This window comes from Ursus americanus, chromosome 19 (genome assembly GCF_024610735.1).
Source record: "Ursus americanus isolate L20-20 chromosome 19, mUrsAme1.1.p, whole genome shotgun sequence".
NCBI lineage: Eukaryota > Metazoa > Chordata > Mammalia > Carnivora > Ursidae > Ursus > Ursus americanus.
Window position 1 is genome coordinate 2,700,452 of NC_142145.1, and position 7,435 is coordinate 2,707,886.

Consider the following 7,435-nt stretch of genomic DNA (forward strand, 5'->3'; position numbering starts at 1 on the left):
AATACCATGGTTTCCAGGCAAGGCAGCCCTGCCCTAAGGTCTCCCACCAGGGGCGTAGCAGGGATGGTCTGGGCCTGAGAGTCCCCATATCATGAGCCACCTGCTGAGAGTCCCCATATCATGAGCCATCTGCTAAAGAGCCACCTCTTTAGCCATGAGTGATATGCCCCAGCCACCCTGTATACCCCGATAACCCCCTACTGGGGGGGAGCACAGTGCCTGCTGGTGGGGTGGGAGGGGGTGGAACACGAGAGAGACAGGGAGAAGGTGAAAGATGCCATAAGGCCTCACCAGATAATACAGTGCTCAGTCCCAATGGTCTACTAGGTTGTCCTTCCCGGCAGGCTGCTCGGGTCCCCCTACAAGGAGGCCTCGGGCAGGCCCACCTCATCGCTGTCGGGATGTGACCGGACACGTTGGAGCCGCTGCGGGGGACAGAGCGTGGGCCGGGAGAGGTGAGTCCGTACAGCCCCCAGCAGAGAGCCTCTTAGGGGTCCTTGTAGGAAAGCCGTGGAAATGACCTGTGATTAGTGGTCACCAAACAGAACACTCTCCGCCCCATTTCCTAAGTCAGGAGGGTACAATCGAATTAGGGGTAGGAAAGGAAATGGGATGTCAAGAAGGGAAACATGGGGGAGGTGGGAGGCAGAAGCAGGAACACCGCTAGGATTCACGCCCGCTGGAGGGGCACGGTGGTGCTGGGCAGGCGGAGGCACGTGCGGTCGTCACAGCGGCCTCCCTCCCAGGAGGCAGCCTCAGGTTACAGATACAGACAAAGGCTCATTACAGGCGCAGAGGTTTGCAGCAAGGGTGTCTTAGAAACTGCCGTTCTCTCTGTGGCTGGTCACGAGGACCCTGCACGCTTTGACTCCTGTTCCTCCTAAGAACCTGAAGCAGAGAATTTACTGGCAGCCTCTTCAGGCCTCCGAGCCTCTCCCTCCCTTTTCCTTGCTTCTTAGGAAGAGCAGGATTGGGGCGCCTGGGTGGCACAGCGGTTAAGCGTCTGCCTTTGGCTCAGGGCGTGATCCCAGAGTCCTGGGATCGAGCCCCACATCAGGCTCCTCCGCTGGGAGCCTGCTTCTTCCTCTCCCACTCCCGCTGCCTGTGTTCCCTCTCTTGCTCGCTGTCTCTCTCTCTCTGTCAAATTAGTAAGATCTTTAAAAAAAAAAAAAGAGCAGGATGGCAGGGAAGAGGAGCTGTGCAGCAGGCGGACCGGGATGAGGAGGCTTCAGCGAGGGGAAGGATCGGTCAGACGCTCTTGCGTGTAGCTGGGTCCTGATAATGCCTGTCCACACGTGCCCAACCAGCAAACCGCCGCCTGGGAGCTGTGCCTAATCTCTGTTTGGGACTTGAAATAAGAATGACACTGTTTGTCTACAGATAACACTAGGGAGGCACTTTCAGATTCTGATAGAACCCAGGCATCCCCAGCCTTGGCCTCTGGTCACCTGTGCGGCCGGGACACAGGACATGTACAGACCCCCAGGTGGCCCTCTGGTGCAGCTCTGGCTGGCGGCCACCAGGAGATGAGAAATACAGCTTGGTTACTGTATACTTGCATTTCCTTACATTTTTGATATATTGTATTTATAATCACGGAGCTGGTTGTCTGCTTCCTGGGAAGTGTTTTGAAGTATGAGGACATAGAAAAATAGTTATACACCATCTCGTTACCCAGACACCTATTCACATTTTCTCATGTTTCCTCCCAGGTTGTTATTACTGTTTTATTTTCTTTAGAGAGAGAGAAAGAGAGTGTATTTGGGGGTGGGAGGGAAGGGACAGAGGGTGAGTGAGAGAGTGAGAGAGAGAAAATCCCAAGCAGACTCCTCACTGGGCATGGAGCCCGGCCTGGGGCTCGATCCCACAACCCTGAGATCATGACCTGAGCCAAAACCAAGAGTCGATGCTCAACCGACTGAGCCACCCAGGCACCTCCCTTATTACTATTTTTAAGCATAATTGAAATCATACATTATATATAATTTTGGAAACTTAAAAAAATTTAACATAGCATAAACATTTCCTCATGCATTAAACAATTTTGTAAGCACGGAATGTAAACACAATTTTTTAATGGCATCCTAAAACAGAAATATATGGATGAACCACACTTAAAGATTTCCCCCCTCTTAAATTACGATTCTAATAATATTAATATTGGCTCTACAATTTCTAGACATTGCATGGAGCACCATACATTGATTACCTGGTTTTAATCGTCAAATCGACCCTACGGACCAAATACTATTGTTTTACTAATATTAGAGAAGAGAAGACCAGGACTCAGTAGGGCTAATTATCCTGGGCAGGTGACCCAGCCGAGCAGGGTTCGTGCTTCCCTCTGGGGTCCCCATGCCCCATGCACAGACGTCTCAAACCTGTCCCCTGGGCCAGCCGCGTCCAGGTACCTGGAGCACAAAGTCGGGGGAAGGACAAACAGCTGGGTCTGCTCACCGCACTCAGACAGACACTGACCACCTGTTTCATTCGGGGGACATCCCTGGACATTTCCAGTGTATGTCCTCTTTTGTCAAACAGCGACGCTGAGACCTGTCATGACCACCACGAGGAATAGGGAGAAGTGAAGACAGCCGAGAGTCCTTCTCCCCACTCAGTGGCCAGAGCCTGGCACCTCCTTCCCGGGGGAGAGGAGGACGGACGAGGAGGGCCTGCTCAGGAGATGAGGCCGTGCCCGGCCCATGCTTCCGTGGGGGACAGCAGCCACCCACGCCCCGGTGTGTGCAAACCCTCGTGTCGAAGAAGCAACCGAACGGTGGAGTGTTACTCAGCCTTAAAAAGGAGAGTCGTCGGATTCATAGAGACAGAAAGTAGGGCTGGGGTAGGGGGACAGGGAGTTAGTGCGAACGTGGACCGAGTTTCCGGTTTACAAGGTGGAATGTTCTGGAGAGCAGGGGCGGGACAACTGCACGACAACACGGATGCGCTTACTGTCCCTGAGCTAGACACCGAAAACGGCTTCCGTGGTAGCGTTTACGCTGCATGTGTTTTATCATGATGAGCCCCGGAGTGACTCACCCCTGCACCGGGCTGCCCACTGTCCTCTTAAGGGCTCAGAGGGTGGGGGGGTTCCTCGCTGATTTGTCACAGCAGGTGATGGGTTGGCCTCCCACCCTCTTGAGGTGAGGAACGGATGAGGGCCGAGACCCAGGGTCAGAAAAGAGACAGCGGACCTGGACGGCGGCACGAGCCACGTCAGAGGCCACTCACTAAAACCTAGGCTTTGCCCCCTCGCCCGGGCGGCGTTGGCATGTCCTGGGCTAGAACCTGGGACCCGCCTCCCGGGAAAGTTTGACACAGCCTCAGCGTTCACTTCAGCACTGGGTTCCAGAAATGCAGGACCATTGGAAACACTGACTCACAGGGAACGATGGAATTTCAGGCAAACCCCACGAGAGATCTGGAGGTGGGGTACCCTGACTGCAGAAAAGGACCGTTACCTCCAAGGGGCACTGAGCAGTGCCCGGGCCGTGGGCGGCAGAAGCCGAGGAAGGCAGAAGCCGAGGAAGGCGGGTCCTGCAGTTTCGAGCACCGCAGGCCACAGCCCTGGAGCCGGAGTCTGCGCTGACAGCCCCAGGCGGGGGACAGCTATCCGAACCAGGGGCCACGCGCTGGGCACCCGCACTCGGCAGGGCCGCGATCCTGAATCAGGACGCAGTGTTTCAGAAGTCTGTGAGCAGTCAAATCAAATATTACCACGGTCATGCACGAAATCTGGTGGCTTGCTGATAACAGAGCCCCTGGGCCGTCACTCACAACGCACTCACTCTCTCAGACAGCTCATGCAAGCCTGGCTACGTGGTTTTGCAGCTCACCGTGCATCAGAAATGGAAAATTCAGAGGAGTGCAGGGAGCTGCCCGAGGCAGGTGAAGACGGCACTGAGGCCCTGGCAGCAACGGAGGGACACGAAGCACCGCAAGCAATAAAATAATTCAACAGCTTTGCCAGCCTAGCCCTTCACTGCGGGCAAACCGTGTCACGTCCCTGTTAGGAGGGGAGAAAGAGAAATCCAAAACGGTGCCTGCAACAGTCGGCCCCGTAAGGGAATGAGAGTTCCTTCTCGTTGGCACTCCTGTGACAAAGATTAAGGACATTTGCTCCGCTGGAGGGTATTCCCACTTCGCGGCGCCTGTTCCTGGAAGACAGGCGAGGGGCAGATGAGCACCGAGGTCGGCCCTGGTTCTGTCGCCCCCAGGGCTTGGGGGCTGGAAATTGCTGTTTCTCCTTCATAGGAGTTCCCCAGGGGCTGCTGTGACAGGTACCACCAACTGCGTGGCTGAACACGAGGGGAATGTATCCTCCCTCCGTTCCGGAGCTAGAAGGCTAAAATCAAGTTGTCTGTGGGGTCTCACTCCCTCTGAAGGCTCTGGGGGAGGACCCTCCCCTGCTCTCAGCCCCTGGTGGCTCTTGGCATACCCTTGGCTTTCCTTGGCTTGCGGCTGCTTTACTCCAGTCTCTGCCTCCCTCTTCACACAGCGTTCTCTTCTCTGTCCAAATTTCCCTCCTCTCAAGGACACCAAACATTGGAGGAGGGCCCACCCTCCTCCAGCATGACTTCATCGTAACTGATTACATCTGCAAAGATGCTATTTGCACATGCTGAGGGTCTGGATGGAGTGGATTTGGGGCATACCATATGATCCAGTACACCCACCCTTTTCCCATCCCCTTTTTCCTCCTTCCTGCCTGCTCCCAGCTCTTCCTCTGAAGACCCACCCAGCTTCACTGGTCTCCTGCTTCTGAGCTGTGTTCAGCCGACCAGAGGTCAGCCAGTGTGGGAGGAAACATCCCCGTCACCCTCGGGTGAGGGCAAGGAAGCACCAGGTGGAAGTCAGCCTGCGGAACAATAGGTGTTGGTTGGCCTGGAGCCAACTGCTAGACTCCCAGATACCCCCTCAGAAGGTCTTCAATGTACCAGGTGCCCACTAGAGCTGCACCAGAGGGGGCCATTTGGCCCCCTTTACCATTTCGCTGGCTCCGTTTGGGTTCCCTTTACAGCCCAAAGGGACGTAGGGCATGCCTCCATAGGCCTGTGAGGATAGGTTGGCCCATCTGACTTCCAAATCATGCAAACAGAGAAACAAAACAAAACCTTTTCTGCTTTGGGAAGAAGTTAAAAAGGCACTTGGTTGCATGGCCAACCCACCTGTCATCTGTCATCACCTGAGAGTGTGGGGCCAGTGTACTATGGAGCCCAGGACCTTTTGGACCATTGAAGATTCCTACCTCTGTGCAGAAGGCTGGCAGAAGTTTCAGTAATGAAGGAGTTTGGCTGACAATACAGGGCGTGTGAGACCCCTTGGCAAGACCCAGTCCCTGGAAATCCTGAAAGAGTCAACAAAGTGAAAATAATCCAAATAAGGTCTGATGTAGAGATAGGAGGCATCCCTAAATTGGACAGAACCTAAAATAAGTCTAGGTAGTTCTAGTGATACGAATGTGTGGCTAGAATGTGACAAACAGGCATGGTGATCATAACAATAAATCATCAGAAATCATTAGAGGCAATGAGCCTCTAGAATAGAGGCATCTGTTTATTTTTATGAAAAAATCACAAAGTTGTAAAAGGTAGAGACTTCAATTATCTGGAAAATGTATTCTTAGAAAATTTCTTGACAATGTCAGACAAATTAAAAATCACTTAATAGCATCTCTGTAAATGTATGCATTTGTTTGAAAGCAGAGAGGAATCCCTTTGTGCTGTTTCAAATAAAGGAGAACATATGTTCCTTGAGATCTTTATTCAATACTTAAATACCTATTTATTTTTTCCCACTTCTCCAATAAAGAAATGAAAATTATATGAAGAATGAAATGTTGCTTATTGTAACATACAAGTTTGCATGACTGTCTAGATGAAGTTTTTCTCACTAATTATAGTTCTTTATTGCTAGGTGTATATCCAAGAGAAACGGAAACATATGTCCCCACGAGGACTTGCACACAAATGCTCACAGTGGCATTAGTCATAACAGCCAAAAAGTGGAAACAACCCAAATGTCTGTCAATGGATGAATGGGTAAATAAACGGTGTTGTATCTACACGATGGACTATTATGTGACAATAGAAAGGAATGAGGTATGATGAGGGAACGCCACGGTGAGCCTTGCAAACGTTGTGCCCAGTGACCACATGTTGTAGGATTACATTTACATGAAAGGCCCAGAATGGGCAAGTCCACAGAGAGAGAGAATAGGTGAGTGGGGGCTGGGCTGGGGTGAGGCAATGGAGCATGGTGAGAATGGGAACACGGTTTCTTTTAGAAGGGACAAAAATGTCTTAAAGTGAGTAGCGGTGTTGTTTGCACAATCCTGTAAATATATTAAAAAACACCAAATTGTATACTTTCAGTGGGAGAAATCAACAGAATGTGAATTATATGTCAATGAAGCTGTTAAACACACACAATTCCTACCCACAAAGAACTCAGAATCACCGCATTCAAGATATTTCCATGTTATTTGTCTGATAATTATCAAAATAATTGGGTCTGGGACTCTGGCAATTTAGGATTTTTTTCCTTTTTTATAAGTTTCGACAGCAACTTTTATTGTTAGAATGAGAAAGTATTTCTAGTTTTCAAAACAATTTGCTTCAAGTCATCCTGAGGTATGAACAGGCATCCTGAGCTGTGAACAGTCTTCCTGAGGTGTGAACAGTCTTCCTGGTGTGAACAGTCATCCTGAGCTGTGAACAGTCATCTTGAGGTGTGAACAGTCTTCCTGAGGTATGGACAGTCATCCTGAGCTGTGAAAAGTCTTCCTGAGGTGTGAACAGTCTTCCTGGTATGAACAGTCTTCCTGAGGTGTGAACAGTCTTCCTGAGGTGTGAACAGTCTTCCTGAGGTGTGAACAGTCTTCCTGAGGTGTGAACAGTCTTCCTGATGTTCACAGTCACCCTTAGGTATGAACAGTCATCCTGAGTTATGTACCTTAAATGACAGCCTCCTTTATTTCTTGCACTTTACCCTGCTGACTTCTTATCTCCACCCACAGTTATAAAAATTATGCTATCACTCTGACAACCCTTTTTAAATTCTCCTAAATTAGGAAACATCATTTGTGGCACTGTGGGACCATGATATTGACATTGTTCAACGGATACAGATGGGTAGGTGGATACCATAATTATGAACATTTTAGATGTCAGGTAGCAGAGATCCCTTGCTTTCAAATTTCATGAATGTGAAATATGCTGTAACTTTTAGCAATTTGGACACTAATTGTAAAAACTGAGGGAGAAAAATATCTCTATTACGTGAAAGTCACATTACCACAAATTGGTTCTTTGAACTATTTATGGTAAAAAGAACATTTTGTCGCATACAACTCAGAATGAGCTGCCCAAGAAGACAAACTATAGGATCTGCACTTCCAACCACAAAACTGCAGCGCATGGGACAAAGTTTCAGA

General features: G+C 50.2%; 1 long non-coding RNA gene across 1 annotated transcript; it reads left to right on the plus strand.

Moving 5' to 3' along the window:
• Nucleotides 1-275: 275 nt before the first annotated feature.
• LOC123787487 (uncharacterized) lies at nt 276-5,756 on the plus strand. The gene is made up of 2 exons (XR_006778245.2): nt 276-455; nt 2,180-5,756. It is a non-coding gene; the product is annotated as an uncharacterized LOC123787487 (long non-coding RNA).
• Nucleotides 5,757-7,435: the final 1,679 nt, after the last annotated feature.